The sequence below is a fragment of the Bison bison genome, unplaced genomic scaffold (assembly GCF_000754665.1).
Source record: "Bison bison bison isolate TAMUID 2011002044 unplaced genomic scaffold, Bison_UMD1.0 scf7180017862979, whole genome shotgun sequence".
Lineage (NCBI taxonomy): Eukaryota > Metazoa > Chordata > Mammalia > Artiodactyla > Bovidae > Bison > Bison bison.
In genome coordinates, this window is record NW_011493551.1 from 2,663,989 (window position 1) to 2,670,826 (window position 6,838).

At 50.4% G+C, this 6,838-nt stretch overlaps 1 protein-coding gene across 2 annotated transcripts in view; it reads right to left on the reverse strand.

The window, feature by feature from the left end:
- CRTAC1 (cartilage acidic protein 1) overlaps positions 1–6,838 on the reverse strand; it is a 152,074-nt gene that overhangs the window by 144,580 nt on the left and 656 nt on the right. The window lies entirely within an intron of this gene.

A 6,838-nucleotide genomic window follows, 5' to 3' on the forward strand; every position in this document is an offset into this window, starting at 1 on the left:
GGGGCGGGGGTGAGCACCTGGAGGAGATGAAGAGGAAGAGAAACAGCCCATCCAGGCTCAGAGCTGGTACCATGTCATGTGTGGGTCCTATGTGGGCTCCTGAGGGGGCTTCCCTGGTGGCTCAGACATTGAAGAATCTGCCTGCAATGCAGAACACCCAGGTTCGGTCCCTGGGTTGGGAAGATCCCCTGGAGGAGGAAATGGCAACCCACTCCAGCATTTTTGCCTGGAGAATTCCATGGATAGCGGGGCATGGCAAGCTATAGTCCATAGGGCTATGACTTCAACTTTCACTTTCAGACCTTGCTTGATCAATAGGACCTTTGTGGGTTTACAGAGCCCTGGGGCAAATGCCAGCTCTGGGAAGAAGGAGCCAGAAAGAAAGCTGGACTGGAGATTCACTTTAATACCAAGGGCCAACTCTACTCCAGACTGGCCTCCTACATCCACACATTCATTAGTTCACCCACCGAGCACCTGTGGAGCCCCTCCCCCTGCCAAATGCTATGCTGCTGCTGCTGCTGCGTTGCTTCAGTCGTGTCTGACTCTGTGCGACCCCATAGACGGCAGCCCACCAGGCTCCCCCATCCCTGGGATTCTCCAGGCAAGAACACTGGAGTGGGTTGCCATTTCCTTCTCCAATGCATGAAAATGAAAAGTGAAAGTGAAGTCACTCAGTTGTGTCCGACTCTTCTTGACCCCATGGACTGCAGCCTACCAGGCTCCTCCATCCATGGGATTTTCCAGGCAAGAGTACTGGAGTGGGGTGCCATTGCCTTCTTCAAAATGCTATGCTAGGCACTAGATTTGCATTTGAGAACAAAAGACATGGTGTCTCAGCCCCCGCTGCTTGCAAGGCAGCTTTTCTCCTTCTCCGGGACTCTCCTTTCCCTGCCTGCAAAAGGCTCTTTGGATATACATAGCTTCTCAGATGACTGGTACATGATTGCCATTCCAAGAAAGTCTGTTCTTAGAGACCAGGGCACAAGGGAACATGACATCCCTGGGGCAAAGCGAGAGAAAGGGCCCTTGTGCTCACCAAGTCTCATTACATGGACTGACCTCCGGAGGCTGGCCTGCCCTGGACTTGCAGGACGCGCACCATGTTCACTGCAGGAACTGGGTGAGGTCTGTGTGTGTGTCCACCCTCCCAATTTGGCCAGGGAACGGTGTAGCTTTGGTCCTCGAAGGCAGAGGTTCCCAACCTTCTTGGTACCAGGGACAGGTTTTGTGGAAGACAGTTCTTCCATGGACAAGTGGCGGAGGGAGAGAAGGTTCAAGCAGTAATGGGAGCAATGGGGAGCCGCAGATGAAGCTTCACTCGAATGCCTGTCGTTCATCTCCAGCTGTGCAGCCCGGTTCCTAACAGGCTGCAGACTGTACCAGTCCATGGCTCCATGTTTGGAGAACCCTACTCTAAGGAGAGCCTCTAGGGACTTCCTACCTCCAATCGTGAGTGCAGGGAAGGCAAGGGCAGGGCCAGGCCTTCTGTGAGAAACACCAGCTGAGGCTGCTCCCAGGAACCCTGCAAGGCTCCTCTGTCCATCCAGGCAGGGAATCAGGTTCCTGGGCATGTTGCCTATCCCCAAGGAGGGTAGGGATGCCAATGCAAGTCTCCCGAAGTGGGGAGGCTCTCCAGGTAGATGGAGCGGCAGTAAAGGAGGGAAGAAGTCCCTGCAGTCCCTTCCTCAGTCAACAGGACCTCTTAGCTCTGCAATGACTCCTGTGACCTTGTCACTGTACTTGTTGGGTGCAAACAAAGATAAGAGTAACTGGAAACCACAGGAAGGGTCATTTTATACTCTCGGCACTCTCAATTCTTCTATGGCTAATTAAAGTAATATGTCAAAACGTCCCTTGGAAGAGATCTTTAAGAATATGTCTGTTAAGTAAACGAGGTTTTACTAATTAATGACATACCTGCCCACCCCTCCTTCAAGTTCCTTGCAGAGCTTCCCTGTGCCAAGAGGGCTGAGCAGGAAAGGGTGGCGAAGTCTTGGAGGGAGTGGGGACAAATCCAGCCCGCTTGTCAGTTGGGGAGCTCTCAGCTTCTCCTCCGGATGTTGATCAGATTTCCTGGGCTGGAACCAATTCACAGGGCCCGGGGACTGGAGTTTTTCCAAGAAGCAAACGTTTTTCTTCTTACGAAGTCAACATGATTTCTTTCAAGGAAAATTTTTATCTTCTTTTAAAGTGTCTAGGCTTTTTGAGGGGCAGATCTTTGGACTTTTCTTTGAAGATATTGATCATGATGAAATTGTCATTTGCTGAGACCATCGCCCGCCCCCCCCAACCCCACAGGCCCTCACACAAGAGGCCTAGGGGGCAGGGGAATGATGCACCAAACTCGTACCATGAGTCAGTGGCATAGCCAGAAATAGAGCTTTCCAAACTCCCCAGTTCTTAATAATAGCAATATTAATAATAACCTCTTTAGAATTTTCTAAGTGTTTTCACAGCTCACACTGAACCTTCACAACAACTCTGGGGAGAGTCTGGGTAAGTCACTCTTAGGAGACAGCAGATCTGAGGTGCAGAGGAGCTTTGCCACTCACTTGCTGCATGATTCTGGTTGGTCTCTTCACCTCTGGACATCAGGGTCCTCAGCGGTGAAGTGGGAGGGCTGGGTGAGAATACTGCTAAAATCCCTCCACCTCTAACACGCTCTGAGTCCATGCTGTGATGCTGTGGTCCAGGGTTTCTCCACTTGGCACTAGTGACTTTTTTAGGCCAGACAGTTCTTTGTCGGGGCCTGTCCTGTGCACTGTAAGATGGTTGACATCATCCCTGGCCTCCACCCCCTAGATGCCAACAGTACCCCCGATCCAGCCGTCACAATCAAAAATGTCTACAGACATTGCCACATGGGCACAGTAATCCCTCTGTTCACTGCCCAAGGACATCAATAAGGTCAAGATCATGTGGTTCAGTGGAGAAAGGTCTTTTTCTCCAACCCCTTCACACCTTTCCATAGACTTTTCAAACACAACCTCCTTGTCCTTTGCTAGCTTCTCATTTCTTAAGTGCCCTCCATGGTCCGGGGGTGTCTAGTGTGATAATGAACCAATTGACTTCATGCTTTCTCCTAAGGAGAGTTCACAGGTTTATGTCCCCTAAGCAACCAGTCAGGCTCCCCAGAAATCCCTCGTAGAACCCTGGCTGGCCCAGAAGCCTGTATCTGCAGCCTGCAGGAGGCCCAGTGAGCACGGGCTTGTCAGCACTCCTAAATCACTGAGCTCCGAGGAAGCCTTCTCCTAGCACAAAGATCCTTCCTAGAATCAATAGCTCAGGGCCTTCCATCACACTCAGAATTATCCTGGGACCTGTAAAATTTCTTTTCCCCAAGCATGGCAGAACCCCCAAATGAAAGCCCCAGTGTGGGTGAAGGAAGATAGCAGCTCTGTCAAGAAGGCCTTGTCCACAGCCCAGATGTTGCTGCGAGCAGAGGCTGACGGGCAGACCTGGACGTTTGGTCTCTTTCACAGGGAAAAGGAAGACCCAGCGCAGTCCCCAGTGACCCCGTAATATTATCCCCTCCCATCTATTCTTCTTTACATCTCACCAAAGGCAGAGCCATGTTAAAGACTATCTTCCTTGATGTTCACTATCTTACCCTCATCACGGCCTGCCAGCCTCACCATTTTGCAGAGGAGGAAACTGAGGTATGCAGAGGTTAAGCAGTTTGTCCAAGGTTCCTAAACAGGAAGCGGTGAGTCACATTCTAAGCCTGCATCCTTCCCACTACTGAGCTGCCTTCCCAGCAAGAGCAGGTTATAAGGGTCAGGTTATAGCAGGTTATAGTGGGACTCATGTAAGAGGCAACTTCTTGTTTCCTCAATGTCTGACGCCGCTTCCACATTCAAACAAAAATCTAGAGATCCCATGCTATCACTGTGTTTTATGTAATTATACTCCTCTGGCTTTATCCAAGAAAAATCCAAGCCTTGGGAATGCAGGCACAACTCTTCAGACAGAGCTGGGAGCAGGCACAAATCCCTAGTCCAGGCTCTCAGAACCCTGCTTTCAAGGAAGGGACTGTGGCTCTGTGGTCCACATTATCCTACCACCCGCCTCCCCCACCTGAAGACAAAGACACAACTTGTCTGAGAGCCTGAAGGAGATGAGAAAACTCAAGCACCTTCCCTGGCAACAAGCATCCCTTGGGTGAGCCTTAGGGACAGAAGCGGATCTGCCTCTCGGAGTTCTGGCTCGGCAGCACTGGTTCCTCCTGAGGGTCACTGCCAAGTCTGCAGACACTCTGGGGGAAACTCCAAGCACAGTGCAAAGGAGCAGGGTGAGGAGAGGACACCGGAGGAGGGGGCCAGCCCGTAGGCCACTCAGCAAACCTCCTTCCCAGGGCCCAGCTCAGATGTCGACAGCCAGACTCAGAACAGAAAAAGGGCAATGGAAATGGTAGTATCTTCCAGGTCACCCAAGAAACCCTCACATGAGGATTTTGCAAAAATAGAACATCCCAGCACTCTGACCTTGAGCTGGGAGCCGCAAGGATGGGGAAATGGGCAAATACTGGTTGGAAATGCTTCGCTTCACCCAGGATCCAACTACTGGAGGTCCCATAGGCAGTGGTGTGACTATGGGACAGAGACCCTACTCCAGCATTCCTGAGCAGAAGGAAGAGCCCTAGGCTTGGGTTCCAAGATCATCTCGAGGGGCTGGGCACTTCTGATTCCTAAGTGCATGGAGAGAAACCTGGAGTTGCATTGTTTTTCCCTACATGACCACTTGGAATAACAAGACAAGATAATGGAGGAAGGGGAAAGAATAACTAGAAATTTCTATTACCCGTACATGTACATTACAAGAGCTTTATCTATTCCTTGCCTCCTCAGTCTGTATAACAGATTCAGAGGAAATTTTCCCCAAGCTATTAGATGTATTAATTTACCAATGTCGGTTCAGTCAGCAATTATGAACACGTATTTTTCCCTGGGAAATCCCATGGACAGGAGAGGCTGGCAGGCTATATGCAGTCTGCGAGGCTGCAAAAAAGCTGGAGACAACTTAGCGACTACACAATATCAACAACTGTGCAGAACACACATCAATCTCCATAGTAAAGAGGAAGCAGGTCATGGGAGCAGAGAGAGTTCTCAGTAGCAGAGTGGAAATCCTAGGACCCAGTCCTATCTCTTCCACCAGCCATGTGACTCTGGGCAAGATGCTTGCCTTGACTGGGCTTCAGTTTTCCCATTTGTAAGTTGTGTGCGCATGGGATGGCTTTGGAGTAGGTGCTCTTCAAGGTCCCTTTCTTCTAGCTCTAATATTCTGGGGCTCTATGAATACTGAACAAGCTCAAAGACCGCACCAGCACCAAGCACAAAGGATAATTTCAGAGAGCAGGTGGGGCTGGGTACCGGCTCTATTTCCTTGGAATGCTGCACTTGTATCTATCTCCTTGCACCTGAGATCACAGGACCACCTGAAGTCCAGGAAGTACGTGGTAGAAGGGTTCCAATCAAGAAGGTGACGGTTAAAGGCCTGAGCTTGCTTAAAGCATTAAGTTACTATGGCCAGTGAAGGGCAAGAAGTGAGTAAGTCAGTGGTCCTGAGCTGGGTGCCTTTGGCGCCCCCTACTGGGCGCCAAGGAGCTTGCTGGGCAGCTTCCATTGCCTAAGCAGGCTGCAAGATTGAGAACAGGTCTGTCACAAGCTGTTTAATAGGCCTGCCTTCCTGGTCTGCAGTCCTGCTCGCTTAAGAATATATTTCACTTTCTAGAATTACATAGACCGTTGGCCCACACATTCATAGGGCACTACTGTGCTGTGATAGTACATGTTAACCAAACATCAAGGTGCAGAGTAATAAACATCAGGGTTCGGAATAGCAGGTGCAGCCCAGATGGAGAAAAGAGAAGAAAGAGCAACAAGCAGGTATTTCGCTGTACAAATCCCCAGTGGTGAGAAGGTCTGGGGAAATGCAGAAGAAAAATGTTGACTGTGGGCAGAGGACGGAGCTAGGTTTGGGGGTATGAATCCAGAGCCCTGCTAAAAGATCTCCAGGCTGACCGCCTACTTTTGACCTTCTCCAGAGACCATTAGCACCAAATGTAAACCAGAATATTCTATTTGTGGCCCACTGTGCCAGCATCTAGACCTTAAACTCCCTTTGTTGCCTCTTAAATGGACTTTAGGACCTGCTGCCAATAACATGTTCTTAAGTCAGATGGAGAGCAAATGCTTCCTCAAGGGCCATATTGGAACAACCGCCATATTCCCACTTTTCCATTCTCCATCTCCCCTCCCTTGTGGCTGAGAGAGAGGTACAGGGTGACTCTGAATTTGCTCCAATTCAGTCTTGGGTAGCTGCAGCCCAAGTCATCAGGGTCAAAAAAAATCTCCCTCCTGTAGCGTTCTCTTCCCACTAGAGTTCCCCCCGATTCAAAACAGCACTACAGACTTATTCCCTATCGCTGGAACCTGCTTCCTTTCCTTTTTCATCTGGCTTCACTTGGGAAGTCTAGCACCCATCCCAGAAGACACTCCAAGTGTGACTGAAGAAAATGTCTTGCCTAGAGAGCTGAAGCACCTCCTGGGACACAGAATAGCCACACTAGGTGTACCCCCATAGCACCACCAGCAGCAATATTCATTAGTCATTCCCCGAGGGAAAAAAGTGACCCTCCCACACCAACCCCAGGCCACTTTCCCCCGCCACTCTGGTAGGCTCCTATCCAGGGCGGGGATGACTTTGGATTCTTGAGTTGGTTTCTGCAGAAACGGGACTAACCAAGACTCTCAACTACTATGCTGCGAAAAAGCGCGCTGCATTGCTGGGCATGCCCCCAAGCTCGGCCTCCTGCCCCATCAAAGCCTCCATG